This window comes from Oncorhynchus masou, chromosome 18, assembly GCF_036934945.1.
Source record: "Oncorhynchus masou masou isolate Uvic2021 chromosome 18, UVic_Omas_1.1, whole genome shotgun sequence".
Classification (NCBI taxonomy): Eukaryota; Metazoa; Chordata; class Actinopteri; order Salmoniformes; family Salmonidae; genus Oncorhynchus; species Oncorhynchus masou.
The window spans coordinates 12,247,375-12,263,832 of NC_088229.1; the positions used below are offsets into that span (position 1 = coordinate 12,247,375).

Here is a 16,458-nt window from a genome sequence, read left to right on the forward strand (position 1 = left end):
ACATCCAGTGGAACAGCCACTTTACAATAGTTCTCTACTTCTCCTCTCAACTTCTCCTCTTTCTCCTCTTCCTTTTTCTTACTTCTTCTCTCGACTTCTCCTCTTCTCTCTACTTTTCTCTCGACTTCTCCTCTTCTCTCGACTTCTTCTCTCGACTTCTCCTCTTCCTTCTTCTCGACTTCTCCTCTTCTCTCTACTTCTTCTCTCGACTTCTCCTCTTCTCTCTACTTCTTCTCTCGACTTCTCCTCTTCTCTCGACTTCTTCTCTCGACTTCTCCTCTTCTCTCCTCTTCCTTCTTCTCGACTTCTCCTCTTCTCTCCTCTTCCTTCTTCTCTACTTCTCCTCTCGACTTCTCCTCTTCTCTCTACTTCTCCTCTCGACTTCTCCTCTTCTCTCTACTTCTTCTCTCGACTTCTCCTCTTCTCTCTACTTCTTCTCTCGTCTTCTCCTCTTCTCTCTACTTCTTCTCTCGACTTCTCCTCTTCTCTCCTCTTCCTTCTTCTCTACTTCTCCTCTCGACTTCTCCTCTTCTCTCTACTTCTTCTCTCGTCTTCTCCTCTTCTCTCTACTTCTTCTCTTGACTTCTTCTCCCTTCCTTCTCCTCTTCTCTCTACTTCTTCTCTCGACTTCTCCTCTTCTCTCCTCTTCCTTCTTCTCTACTTCTCCTCTCGACTTCTCCTCTTCTCTCTACTTCTTCTCTCGTCTTCTCCTCTTCTCTCTACTTCTTCTCTTGACTTCTTCTCCCTTCCTTCTCCTCTTCTCCCTTCCTTCTCCTCTTCTCCCTTCCTTCTCCTCTTCTCCCTTCCTTCTTCTCCTCTTCTCCCTTCCTTCTACTCTGACTCCCCTTGACATTTATAATCCATGTGTCTCCTTACTGGGGCAGGTGACATAGAAGTATAGAGTTTTCAGCCTAACTCCAACACATGCCTTTTCAATTGAACTGACGGCAATGACCAAGCTCATCAACTATGTCAGTTTTGCACCGTCAAATCAAATTTATTTATAAAGCCCTTCTTATGTCAGCTGATATCTCAAAGTGCTGTACAGAAACCCAGCCTAAAACACCAAACGGCAAACAATGCAGATGTAGAAGTAACCTAGAGAGGAAACAGGCTATGAGGGGTGGCCAGTCCTCTTCTGGCTGTGCCAGGTGGAGATTATAACAGAACTTGGCCAAGATGTTCAAATGTTCATAGATGACCAGCAGGGTCAAATAATAATAATCACAGTGGTTGTCGAGGGTGCAACAGGTCAGCACCTCAGGGGTAAATGTCAGTTGGCTTTTCATAGCCGATCATTCAGAGTATCTCTACCGCACCTGCTGTCTCTAGAGAGTTGAAAACAGCAGGTCTGGGACAGGTAGCACGTCCGGTGAACAGGTCAGGGTTCCATAGCCGCAGGCAGAACAGTTGCAACTGGAGCAGCAGCACGGCCATGTGGACTGGGGACAGCAAGGAGTCATCGGGCCTGGTAGTCCTGAGGCATGGTCCTAGGGCTCAGGTCCTCAGAGAGAGAGAGAATTAGAGAGCATACTTAAATTCACACAGGACACCGGATAAGACAGGAGAAATACTCCAGATATAACAGACTGACCCTAGCCCCCCGACACATAAACTACCGCAGCATAAATACTGGAGGCTGAGACAGGAGTGGTCAGGAGACACTGTGGCCCCATCCGATGACACCCCCGGACAGGGCCAAACAGGCAGGATATAACCCCACCCACTTTGCCCAAGCACAGCCCCTACACCACTGGAGGGATATCTTCAACCACCAACTTACCATCCTGAGACAAGGCTGAGTATAGCCCACAAAGATCTCCACCACGGCACAACCCAAGGGGGGGGCACCATCCCAGACAGGAAGATCACATCAGTGACTCAACCCACTCAAGTGACGCACCCCTCCTAGGGACGGCATGGAAGAGCACCAGTAAGCCAGTGACTCAGCCCCTGTGATAGGGTTTGAGGCAGAGAATCCCAGTGGAGAGAGGGGAACCTGCCAGGCAGAGACAGCAAGGGGGGTTCGTGGCTCCAGAGCCTTTCCGTTCATCTTCACACTCCTGGGCCAGACTACACTCAATCATATTGCCCACTGAAGAGATGAGTCTTCAATAAAGACTTAAGTCATTTTTATGGGGAAAGAATGCACACAGAAACCAAAACTGTTCCACAAATAGTGTGTAGGCCTAACTGTACTGACCCCCCCCCCCCCATCCATTAAGGTGACAGTGGACGTGATTGTTTTACCAAATCTTTTCGACCTCCCTCTGTCTGTCTGTTCCAGTGGCGATGGGAGCGTTCATGGCTCTCTGCTGCACTCTGGTGGTGGATGAAGTAACAGCGTCATCATTACTCTAACTTTTTATATTTTATATTTTAACCGTTATTTAACTAGGCTAGTCCGTTAAGAACAAATTCTTGTTTACAATGACAAACTCAAACATGTATTAAATGCAACTAGCCTAGTGTTCCTTGAACACCATTCACTTCAGACTTATTTTGTCCCTTGTCCAATTTCTAGGTATGGTAGTTAGTCACGAGCTGGGGTGTAGCGTACCATTGTTACCCCTCTTGCTCTAATCGGGTCAGTTCCAGTCAGTGCCCTTGGAAAGCCCTGAGTCAGCCAACAGTCTACCACTGGAGGATGGCCATGGAAAGCCCTGAGTCAGCCAACAGTCTACCACTGGAGGATGTCCATGGAAAGCCCTGAATCAGCCAACAGACTGCCACTGGAGGATGTCCATGGAAAGCCCTGAGTCAGCCAACAGTCTGCCACTGGAGGATGTCTATGGAAAGCCCTGAGTCAGCCAACAGTCTACCACTGGAGGATGTCCATGGAAAGCCCTGAGTCAGCCAACAGTCTGCCACTGGAGGATGTCTATGTCCACTGTGTGTCAATTTGTGGTGTGGCCAAATAAACTCATGTCTACTGGGGAACCCAGCTCTTGTGCATTACATATCAAACGGTTGCTTAACTACCTGGAAAATGACTCCAGGAAAATCCCAAGTTTCTCAAGGTGTGGTACCATTTGCTTCCGTATGGAACGTTGGCGATGTGCTCTGGTCGTCAGAGCTGGCATTTGAATGCTTTGAACCTGAAAGGTCACCTCCTGCTTGTTCTGTCTGCGCCTCGGAGCTTTCATCTCCGTGTGTGTGTGTGTGTGTGTGTGTGTGTTAGAGCCAGGTGCTGACCATCCTCTCTCTCTGTCCAGGTGTGGTACTGGCTCTCCCAGACATCCAGCAGCAGGCGTCCTCCGGCCCATCCAGTGGTGAACCCAGCCGTGACTGTAGCCCTGCCAGTCCTGAGGCCCCTGGCCCCTCGTCTTCCTCTGGGGGGCGCAGAAACCGCAGCGGTGGGACCAGGGACGACCGTTACAGATCAGGTACACAGAGAGACACACACATTGTACATTCATACAATCCTTTTGGAGCTCACTGTATCTACCTCCATCACTCCAGTATCCCTGCACATTGTAAAACTGGTTCTGGAACTGACCCTGTTTACTTACTTATTCTGTTCTTCTTATTTCTTATGTTTTATTTCTGTGCGTTTTTGTTCTACTTCATGTTATTTTTAGATCTACATGGATATTGATTACTGTCTTGTTGGGTTTAGAGCTGCAAGAAAGGCATTTTACTGTACTTGTGCACGTGACATAACTTGAAACATTCCGATTCAGAAAACTGGCCATTCATTAAGCAGGAAACGATCCATAGTGTACAGAGGAAATTACATCCAACAACAACAAGGATGTTTACTCGCCAAGGAGACTGAATAAGGAATACACACACTGAACACACACGCCTAACACACACACACACGCCTAACACACGCTGAACACACACACACGCTGAACACACACACACACACGCCTAACACACACTGAGCACACACACGCTGAGCACACACACGCTGAGCACACACACGCTGAGAGCACACACGCTGAGAGCACACACGCTGAGCACACACACGCTGAGCACACACACGCTGAGCACACACACGCTGAGCACACACACGCTGAGCACACACACGCTGAGCACACACACGCTGAACACACACACGCTGAACACACACACGCTGAACACACACACGCTGAACACACACACACACACGCTGAACACACACACACACACACGCTGAACACACACACACGCTGAACACACACACACACACGCTGAACACACACACACATACGCTGAACACACACACACATACGCTGAACACACACACACACACATACGCTGAACACACACACACACACATACGCTGAACACACACACACACACATGCTGAACACACACACACACACATGCTGAACACACACACACACACATATGCTGAACACACACACACACACATATGCTGAACACACACACACACACACACATATGCTGAACACACACACACACACACATATGCTGAACACACCCACACACACATATGCTGAACACACACGCACATATGCTGAACACACACGCACATATGCTGAACACACACGCACATATGCTGAACACACACGCACATATGCTGAACACACACACACACACATATGCTGAACACACACACACACACACATATGCTGAACACACACGCACACAGGACACACACATGCTGATAACACTGAACACACACACACAAACACACTGGACACACACACACACACTAAACACACTGGACACACACACACACACTAAACACACTGGACCCACACATGCACGCAGATCTCTACCATCATGCATGGCATCACAGCAGGAGTGTGTGGAGGCTGGTGCCTGGCTTAGAGATTGTGCTTGGTTCTGATTGTGACCAAGGAGTCTAGTGGATAATAGTTGGTGCAGTGACTGTCCTGCTGTTCCTTTCCTCCATCCTTGTTTTTCTGTCTGTCCTCTCTTTCTAATCTCTTGTTCCTGTTCTCATTTTGTGTCTCTCTCTCTGTCAGATATCCACACGGAGGCAGTACAGGCAGCGTTGGCCAAACACAAGGAGGAGAAGATGGCACTGCCCATGCCCACCAAGCGCCGCTCAGCCTTCGTCCAGTCACCCGCAGAAGACTGCACCCCTCCAGGTCACTATCATAGAGTTGTAACTATGTTCTATGTAGGATTTCAACATTTCACAAACTTTCCCAAAATGTTCCAGATATCCTGGTTTGGAAGATTCCTGGAATTTCAAGGTAATAGGCAGGAAATCTGGGAATCTTCCAACCAGGAGGTTTGGGGAAGTTACCGGAGTTGTTCAACCCTAGGTATATGTTTGAGTAGTACTCTGTGGTGGTCGATAACTAGGTATATGTTTGAGTAGTACTCTGTAGTGGTCGATAACTAGGTATATGTTTAAGTAGTACTCTGTGGTGGTCGATAACTAGGTATATGTTTGAGTAGTACTCTGTGGTGGTCGATAACTAGGCATATGTTTGAGTAGTACTCTGTGGTGGTCGATAACTAGGTATATGTTTGAGTAGTACTCTGTGGGGGTCGATAACTAGGTATATGTTTGAGTAGTACTCTGTGGGGGTCGATAACTAGGTATATGTTTGAGTAGTACTCTGTGGGGGTCGATAACTAGGTATATGTTTGAGTAGTACTCTGTGGTGGTCGATAACTAGGTATATGTTTGAGTAGTACTCTGTGGTGGTCGATAACTAGGTATATGTTTGAGTAGTACTCTGTGGTGGTCGATAACTAGGTATATGTTTGAGTAGTACTCTGTGGTGGTCGATAACTAGGTATATGTTTGAGTAGTGCTCTGGTGGTCGATAACTAGGCATATGTTTGAGTAGTACTCTGTGGTGGTCGATAACTAGGTATATGTTTGAGTAGTACTCTGTGGTGGTCGATAACTAGGTATATGTTTGAGTAGTACTCTGTGGTGGTCGATAACTAGGTATATGTTTGAGTAGTACTCTGTGGTGGTCGATAACTAGGTATATGTTTGAGTAGTGCTCTGGTGGTCGATAACTAGGCATATGTTTGAGTAGTACTCTGTGGTCGTCGATAACTAGGTATATGTTTGAGTAGTACTCTGTGGGGGTCGATAACTAGTTATATTTCTGAGTAGTACTCTGTGGTGGTCGATAACTAGTTATATGTTTGAGTAGTACTCCGTGGTGGTCGATAACTAACCCTGGTCCTGAAGAGCTACAGTTCAGGGTTTAGTTTCAGACCAGCATTAACACACCTGCGTCCTCTGTCTTGATGATCAGTAACAACTTTTGATGAGTTGGTTTAGGTGTGATTCGGGACAAAGCCTGCACGTCCTGTCAGGACCAGGGTTGGGCTATCACAGCTTTAACCCTACAACAGGAGGTTCCACTGTTCCCTGTTCACTAACAATGTATCCCACCTGGGGGTTCCACTGTTCCCCGTTCACTAACAATGTAACCCACCTGGGGGATCCACTGTTCCCTGTTCACTAACAATGTAACCCACCTGGGGGTTCCACTGTTCCCCGTTCACTAACAATGTAACGCACCTGGGGGTTCCACTGTTCCCCGTTCACTAACAATGTAACCCACCTGGGGGTTCCACTGTTCCCCGTTCACTAACAATGTAACGCACCTGGGGGTTCCACTGTTCCCCGTTCACTAACAATGTAACCCACCTGGGGGTTCCACTGTTCCCCGTTCACTAACAATGTAACCCACCTGGGGGTTCCACTGTTCCCCGTTCACTAACAATGTAACCCACCTGGGGGTTCCACTGTTCCCCGTTCACTAACAATGTAACCCACTTGGGGGTTCCACTGTTCCCTGTTCACTAACAATGTAACCCACCTGGGGGTTCCACTGTTCCCCGTTCACTAACAATGTAACCCACCTGGGGGTTCCACTGTTCCCTGTTCACTAACAATGTAACCCACCTGGGGGTTCCACTGTTCCCTGTTCCCTAACAATGTAACCCACCTGGGGGTTCCACTGTTCCCCGTTCACTAACAATGTAACTCACCTGGGGGTTCCACTGTTCCCCGTTCACGAACAATGTAACCCACCTGGGGGTTCCACTGTTCCCTGTTCACGAACAATGTAACCCACCTGGGGGTTCCACTGTTCCCCGTTCACGAACAATGTAACCCACCTGGGGGTTCCACTGTTCCCTGTTCACGAACAATGTAACCCACCTGGGGGTTCCACTGTTCCCTGTTCCCTAACAATGTAACCCACCTGGGGGTTCCACTGTTCCCTGTTCACTAACAATGTAACCCACCCGGGGGATCCACTGTTCCCTGTTCCCTAACAATGTAACCCACCTGGGGGATCCACTATTCCCTGTTCACAATGTAACAATGTAAGCTACAGAAGGCCTTTGATACAGTTAACCACTGTCTCCTAATCTCCAAACTGGAGGCACTGGGATTAAGATACAGAAGGCCTTTCATACAGTTAACCACTGTCTCCTAATCTCCAAACTGGAGGCGCTGGGGTTAAGATACAGAAGGCCTTTCATACAGTTAACCACTGTCTCCTAATCTCCAAACTGGAGGCGCTGGGGTTAAGATACAGAAGGCCTTTGATACAGTCAACCACTGTCTCCTAATCTCCAAACTGGAGGCGCTGGGGTTAAGCTACAGAAGGCCTTTGATACAGTCAACCACTGTCTCCTAATCTCCAAACTGGAGGCGCTGGGGTTAAGCTATAGAAGGCCTTTGATACAGTTAACCACTGTCTCCTAATCTCCAAACTGGAGGCACTGGGGTCAAGCTACAGAAGGCCTTTGATACAGTTCACCACTGTCTCCTAATCTCCAAACTGGAGGCACTGGGGCTTCTGTAGCTACAGAAGGCCTTTGATACAGTTAACCACTGTCTCCTAATCTCCAAACTGGAGGCACTGGGGTTAAGATACAGAAGGCCTTTGATACAGTTAACCACTGTCTCCTAATCTCCAAACTGGAGGCACTGGGGTTAAGCTACAGAAGGCCTTTGATACAGTTAACCACTGTCTCCTAATCTCCAAACTGAAGGCACTGGGGTTAAGGTACAGAAGGCCTTTGATACAGTTAACCACTGTCTCCTAATCTCCAAACTGGAGGCACTGGGGTTAAGCTACAGAAGGCCTTTGATACAGTTAACCACTGTCTCCTAATCTCCAAACTGGAGGCACTGGGGTTAAACTACAGAAGGCCTTTGATACAGTTAACCACTGTCTCCTAATCTCCAAACTGGAGGCACTGGGATTAAGCTACAGAAGGCCTTTGATACAGTTAACCACTGTCTCCTAATCTCCAAACTGGAGGCGCTGGGATTAAGATACAGAAGGCCTTTGATACAGTTCACCACTGTCTCCTAATCTCCAAACTGAAGGTACTGGGGTTAAGCAGTATCCCTCTAGGCTGGGTAAAGTCCTATATATCAGGAAGGGAGCAAGTAGTAGAGGTTAATGGTTCACTGTCTCAGGTACAAACCAATGAGTTGTGGCGTTCCGCAGGGTAGCGTGCTTGGGCCTCTGCTGTTTTTTTTTGTATATTAATGATATGAAAGATGCTTGTTCTTGCCGTCTTTTTTTCTTTATGCGGATGACTCTACACTTCTGGTGCCTCACAAATGTAAAACTATGTTGGAGAGCGTACTTAGAGCTTACTAACATTAGCAAATGGCTTGGAGATAATAAGCTATCTGCAATTATTTTGGGATCCAGACCTAAATTGTGTAGGTCGTCTGAAATCAGAGTGTAGTTAGAGGGTGAGGTGCTGACTACTAAAACCTCTGTTAGCTACTTGGGAGGTATCCTTGATGGAAGCTTTGGAGGTGTGAGCATGGCCAATAAGGTGCTAGGGAAGGTTAATGACAGGACTAAGTTTTTGGCTTGAAAGTCCAAGCTGCTTGATAAGGACTCCATGAAAGCGCTAGCCACTGCCCTCATTCAATGCCATTTCGACTATGCTAGTACTTCCTGGTTTGGGGGCTAATCTAAATTTATGAAGGGGAAGCTCCAGATGGCCCAGAATAAGCTGATCATGGCAGTATTGAAGGTGTCCCAGATTAGACTAGGTTTGGTTTACATGAGTATTTATGGTCCTGCACCCAGATATCTAAGTGATTACTTTCCTCGTGTTAGTGATGCACACAATCACAGCACCAGATCAGGTGTTGCTGATGTGTGCTTATACAGGTTCAGGAGTAATGCTGGGAAAGGTACTGTCTAGTATACTGGAGCCTCAGAATGGAATGACTTGCCTCTGCCTATAAAAACAACATCCTCTCTGGGCAGTTCTAAAAATAAAGTAAAAACATGTTTGATGTCTTCTGTGTCATCATATGAATAACCCCTATGATGTAACTGGAATGAGGAGATGTTCTTCTTCTATGTTTTTGTTTTATTATTTCACTGCCATACTGTGTTGGATCTTGTCTAGTCATCTTGTCTCAAGAGGACCACAATGGAAATAAGTCCCAGACTGTGTTATCCTTGATGATTTTATTCATGTGCATATATGGCTTTTAAGTTTTGTGTGCTTGTTTTTTTTTAAATGGTCGAATTAATAAACTAAACTAAACACCTGGGGGGTGCCACGGCAGCTATTTTGCGCAACTAATCTCACCACACATCACAAATGTGGTTCTGTCTCCCTGTCAGACACATCGTCAGCGTCTGAGGACGAGGGTTCCCTGCGTCGCCAGGCAGCTCTGAGTGCAGTGCTGGCCCAGAGCCTCCAGAGCCCAGACTACTGGATCAACCGCTCAGTGCAGAGCTCCTCCTCCACCTCCTCCACCTCCTCCACCCTGTCCCACGGAGAGAATAAGACCCCCACTTCCGCGCTGGCTGACATACTGGCGAGCACACGCATAGGTGCGACACACACACACTCTGCAAACACACACACACAACCCGCACGTGCATGGGTAAGACACACACCCTACAAATGCACACACGTGTAGGTAAGACCAACACAGCCAAGCATGCAAACCCATTTGTAAGTCTAACATCCTGCAAATACACAGGTTTGGGTGACCGACTACCCTGGTTTAGGTGTCATATAGAATAGAGCTAAAGTCAACCGTCTGAGTGTCTAACTCCCCTCTCCACCTCTTTCCTCCAGAGAACAGTGTCCCCCCAGACGTGACATCCTCAACCCCTGAGAGGCGTTCAAGGGTAGACTCTAGGGTGGACCTGCCCCCCAATGCTATGCCCAGGGGGATGCCCCGAGGACAGAGCCGCACCAGCATGCTGGATACCACCGCTGACGGTATGCGCACACACACACACTGTATAACACACCGCAGAACAGCGATGCGCTTGTACAACACACTGCAGAACAGCATCACACTGGTACAACACACTGCAGAACAGCGTCACACTGGTACAACACACTGCAGAACAGCGTCACGCTGGTACAACACACTGCAGAACAGCGTCACGCTGGTACAACACACTGCAGAACAGCATCACACTGGTACAACACACTGCAGAACAGCATCACACTGGTACAACACACTGCAGAACAGCATCACACTGGTACAACACACTGCAGAACAGCATCACACTGGTACAACACACTGCAGAACAGCATCACACTGGTACAACACACTACAGAACAGCATCACGCTGGTGTGTGTCTATGCTCACTTGTCTATGATCATGTGTGTATTTCCCTTCCTCCTGCCTCTACCTCGGTCCTGCCTCTGTCCTGCCTCTACCTCGGTCCTGCCTCTGTCCTGCCTCTACCTCGGTCCTGCCTCTGTCCTGCCTCTACCTCCGTCCTGCCTCTGTGTGCCTCTACCTCCGTGTCCAGGTGTACCAGTAAACAGCCGTGTTTCCACTAAGATCCAGCAGCTACTCAACACTCTGAAACGGCCCAAGAGACCTCCGCTCAGTGACTTCTTCCTGGACGACTCAGAGGAGATCGTAGAGGGTAAGATGCAAAGGACCCACTTCAGTACTTCAGAAAATATTCCAACAATCCCAGAGGTGTAAAAGTACTTTAAAGTACTATTTAAGTAGTTTTTTGTGGTATCTGTACTTTACTATTTATATTTTTGGCAACTTTTATTTTTACTTCACTACATTCCTAAAGAAAAGAATGTACTTTTTACTCCATACATTTTCCCTGACACCCAAAGTACTCGTTACATTTGGACAGGAACATTTTGACAGGAGAATGGTCCAATTCACACACTTATCAAAAGAACATCCCTGGTTGTCCCTACTGCCTCTGGTCTGGCTGACTCACTAAACACAAACGCTTTGTCTGAGTGTTGGAGTTTTCCCCTGACTATCCCTCAATAAAAATAAATAAAATTGAGCCTTCTGGTTTACTTAATATAAGGAAGTTGAAATGATTTATACTTTCACTTATGATACTTAAGTACATTTTAGCAATTCCCATGTACTTTTGATATGTATATTTAAAGTATATTCCTGAAAATGATGTAGTAAGTGGAAAGTAGATATCTGTCTCTTTTATTAGTCTTCATTAAACCAGTAGAAAACTCAACTTTACTCTTGTTTTTTTATACTCTTGTTTTTTATACTCTTATACTCTTGTTTTTTTATGCTCTTGTTTTTTTATACTCTTGTTTTTTTATGCTCTTATACTCTTGTTTTTTTATACTCTTATACTCTTGTTTTTTATGCTCTTATACTCTTGTTTTTTTATGCTCTTATACTCTTGTTTTTTTATACTCTTATACTCTTGTTTTTTTATACTCTTATACTCTTGTTTTTTTATGCTCTTATACTCTTGTTTTTTTATGCTCTTGTTTTTTTATACTCTTGTTTTTTTATACTCTTGTTTTTTTATGCTTTTTTATACTTTATTCCTTTTCTACCCCATTTTCTTCTCCCATGCCTTATTCTTTTCCTCCTCCTTTCATCCCTCTTTCCTCTCCTACTCTCCTACTCACCTACTCTCCTACTCGCCCCTCTCCGTAGTGCCCCAGCCGGACCCCAACACCCCCAGGCCAGAGGGCCGTCAGATCATCCCGGTAAAGGGGGAGCCCCTGGGGGTGGTCAGTAACTGGCCCCCGGCCCTGCAGGCTGCCCTGGCACGTTGGGGGGCTTCACAGGCCAAGAGCCCCGCTCTCACCACCCTGGACGTTACCGGGAAACCCCTCTACACGCTGACGTACGGTAGGTCTCACCGTCTGACATGGCACGCTACATGACGGATCAGGGAGACATTTCAGGCTAACCCACAGTCTCAGATTGGACTTCTTCTTTAGTTTATAACTAATGTTTTGTAGTTCAGAAGATCACCCTCCTCTCAGTCAATCTATGGAGAGCTGAGGTCATATAGTCTCCTCTGAGAAATTGCTCTTCTCTCTCTCGCTCTCTCTCTCTGTCTCAGGTAAACTGTGGAGCCGCAGTCTGAAGCTGGCCTACACTCTGTTAAACAAACTGGGCACGAAGAACGAACCTGTCCTGAGGCCTGGAGATAGGGTACATGGTGAAAACACACAGCCATTCAGATGGGATGACACAGACACAGATAACTTCCTCCACTCTTCTCTCCTTCACGCTTTACCACATTGATTGATTGATGTTTATTTAAAAACATGATCTGTGTCTTCTCCATGCAATGCACAGACAACACAATAAACAATATAAGATATTCCCCATTGTGATGCAGGTTGACGTTTATTGTCATGAATCTTGCCCTGGAGGCAGAACTGAGCGATATACGCAAGATGGGCCAGCTGCAAAGTCAAAATTGGCGAAATCGTAAAATTTCAAAATATTTGTTTTTTGTTCTTAATTTAAGGTTAGGCATTAGGGTTAGCAGTGTGGTTAAGGTTGGGGTTAAGGGTTAAAATCAGAGCTAACCACTCTGCAGAGCTGCCTCCAGTGCATGAGTCATCCCAGTAAATGCCAACCTGCCATTGTGGGATGCTGTACTGTGTCTGAAACTGTACTGTCTATCCCCTAGGTGGCATTGGTATACCCTAACACTGACCCTGCAATGTTCTGGGTGGCCTTCTATGGCTGTCTCCTAGCAGAGGTCATCCCTGTACCGATAGAGGTGCCACTGTCTAGACAGGTATGGACTTCAATACCCACTCAGTCATATCTGGGTTCAAATTCTATTTAATAAACTATAATAAAATCCTTTGATATTACACAGCAAAATACAGTGGCATTTAGAAAGTCATGATCAAGATTTCCTTTGTCCTTTTCAAATGCTTGTATTTGTGTTTCACAACCCAGGACGCAGGCAGTCTGCAGATTGGCTTCCTATTGGGCAGCTGTGGGGTGGGCCTCGCCCTGACCAGTGAGATCTGTCTTAAAGGACTGCCCAAGACTCCCCAGGGAGAGATCATGCAGTTCAAAGGTCAGCACATACTGCTGGCATTGCTGGTAGATGTCCATTATATTGTGGATAGGTAGACGTCCGTGGTCATGTGGGCAGGTAGACGTCCGTGGTCATGTGGGCAGGTAGACGTCCGTGGTCATGTGGGCAGGTAGACGTCCGTGGTCATGTGGGCAGGTAGACGTCCGTGGTCATGTGGGCACGTCCGTGGGTGGGCAGGTAGACGTCCGTGGTCATGTGGGCAGGTAGACGTCCGTGGGTCATGTGGGTCATGTGGGCAGGTAGACGTCCGTGGTCATGTGGGCGTCCGTGGTCATGTGGGCGGGTAGACGTCCGTGGTCATGGGCGGGTGGGCGTGGTCAGACGTCCGTGGTCATGTGGGCGACGTCCGTGGTCATGTGGGCGGGTAGACGTCCGTGGTCATGTGGGCGGGTAGACGTCCGTGGTCATGTGGGCGGGTGGACGTCCGTGGTCATGTGGGCGACGGTGGTCATGTGGGCGTCCGTGGGTCATGTGGGCGGGTGGACGTCCGTGGTCATGGGCGGGTGGACGTGGGTCGGGTGGACGCGTCCGTGGTCATGTGGGCGGGTGGACGTCCGTGGTCATGTGGGCGGGTGGACGTCCGTGGTCATGTGGGCGGGTGGACGTCCGTGGTCATGTGGGCGGGTGGACGTCCGTGGTCATGTGGGCGGGTGGGTGGTCATGTGGGCGGGTCCGTGGTCGTGGTCATGGGCGGGTGGACGTCCGTGGTCATGTGGGCGGGTGGACGTCCGTGGTCATGTGGGCGGGTGGACGTCCGTGGTCATGTGGGCGGGTGGACGTCCGTGGTCATGTGGGCGGGTGGACGTCCGTGGTCATGTGGGCGGGTGGACGTCCGTGGTCATGTGGGTAGGTAGACGTATGCCCACTAATGTTCCTAATACCACCTTTTAATAGCTACAACTTTTGGATCTTTGTCCTGTCATCAAACGGACTTCTAGTTGTGGCCTCTATACATGATGCTGAGTGTGTTGTTCTGCCTCCCAGGTTGGCCCCGTATGAAGTGGGTTGTGACAGACACCAAGTACCTGACCAAGCCCTCTAAAGACTGGCAGCCCCACATCCCCACCGCCAACACAGACACAGCTTATATCGAGGTGAGACATGTCCTGAACATTGTGTGTATTTTATGAAGAAAAAAAATCCTAGTTTGTTGTTTTGTGTATATCTGTTTTTGTGTGTTTTTTTACTTGTGTATCGCTTAGCACTGACCCCATTTAGTCGACTGGCTGTTGGTCCACCGAAATTTCTTTAGTCGAGCAGCAACAACAAACAGACATCTACAGTGGTTCCTCCTTTAAAAGTTGTGATCTTACACCGTGGGACTTAGAGGTACCCAGTGTCACGGCTTCATTGCTCCAGACCACCACAAGGGGGAGATAGAGCACTCGTTATGCATTTGGGTCCCAAGGTTTTTATATGACCAATCATATCAAGTGGTTCCAATGACACATTTTTCCCTGGTGACTTCAGCAAAGATGGCTGACAAAACATTACGGGGAAGAAAATATAAGTAGTTATAACGAGTCAAGCAAAAAATGTACAAAATGAACTCGTGAAAAGTGGGAGATGCGGTCAGGAATCACTGTCATGGGTTATCATCGGACCCAGCTTTGCCAGCTGAATTCAAGAATCCACCACTTATTGTATATAGGAGAGGTCACAATTTACGCAATAAATTGATCCATGCCAACTGCCAGCCACAAAAGAAAATCAGCCAGGCTCTTTTACACCCTCTTCCAAATGGTAGCTATAAATGCAGAGGTTGCACACAGTGCAACAATATGATGAAGTGTGAATATTTCTGCCACCCACACAGGAAAACGGTTCCAAATAAATGACATTATTACATGTTCCACCACCCATGTTATCTACATTATTAAATGTCCATGTGGGCTGTGCTATGTAGGTAAAACCTCTCGTTCTCTCGTTCTCTCAAACAGAATCAGTGAATATAAAAGTTCAATTAGGAGAAACGACGGGGATTATCCAGTCTCAGTACATTTTAATGACCTAAAACATGACATTTCTACCCGTTTTATTTTTTTATTTTTAGATTTTGTGGCATAGAGAATGTTAAGATATCAGACAAGGGAGGTGATATAAATAAGACTTTCAATTCTCTAATCCTGTAGTCTACTACCGACCTACACGTTGTATAGCGCCATATTTTCAATTCCATCCTAACGGAAACCCTGAGGGTTTTGTTTTTTGTTTTTCTCTGAATAGAATCACCATAATATTTAATCAAATGAATTAAGCCAAATTTCTTAAAATGAATCCCATATACTATGTTATTACAAAAAAGGTTTTACATTCTTTGGTAATGCCAATAAGGAATACTATGAAATGATTCTCAAAGATGCCCTCTGGTGGTCAAACTAGCAATAACTTGCAGTAAGAATTAAATGACGTGCCACAGAATGCTGCGGCAGCTCGCAAGTAGTGCCGCAGAATGACGCAACTTTTAAAGGAGGAACCACTGTAATCATGGTGTACAAGACACCTGTCTGAGTGGACTGATGCATTGTCCATCAGTCTGACGTGCTACTGAAATTCCTTCTGGTTATATTATGTAAGAAAAATGGTGAAAACATAAGTCAAAATATAATTTTATGACAAATGCTCTCCTGTGTTGGATAGTGGTCGCTGTCAGGTGTCCCCGGTTTTGAAACGTATCAGTGCGCTGTTGAATTGGCGCCTTTTCTTAGACCATGTTGTGCTAAATTGCAAAGTTAACCAGCATATTGGTGTTGAGAACAATGTGGTGAAGGCAGCAGCGAAATTAGGAGACAAGAAAACAGACCTTACCTTTATTGTCTAAGAAAAGTCAGGAGAGAGGAAACCTCAACTTAATTAGGTCTATAGTCAATAACCTAACTGTTGAATGTGCCTGGCTTTAAAAATCATCCACATATATCTACAGAAATAAGACCGATCCTGTTTTTCTTGCCTGTATGAGTGTTTGTTTAACCTGTCTAGGACTGGGGAACGGGAATCCCCAACAGCCAAAGAAATTGCAGGGCGCCAAATACAAATCAACAGAATTCTCATAAATCACATTTCTCAAACATACAAGTATTAGGCACCATTTTAAAGATAACATTCTCGTTAATCCAGCCACAGTGTCTGATTTCAAAAATGTTTTACATTGAAAGCTCAACAAACGATTAT

General features: G+C 46.8%; 1 pseudogene; it reads left to right on the forward strand.

The window, feature by feature from the left end:
• The window catches only part of LOC135503978 (disco-interacting protein 2 homolog B-A-like), a 92,867-nt pseudogene that overhangs the window by 46,273 nt on the left and 30,136 nt on the right, over window positions 1-16,458 (forward strand).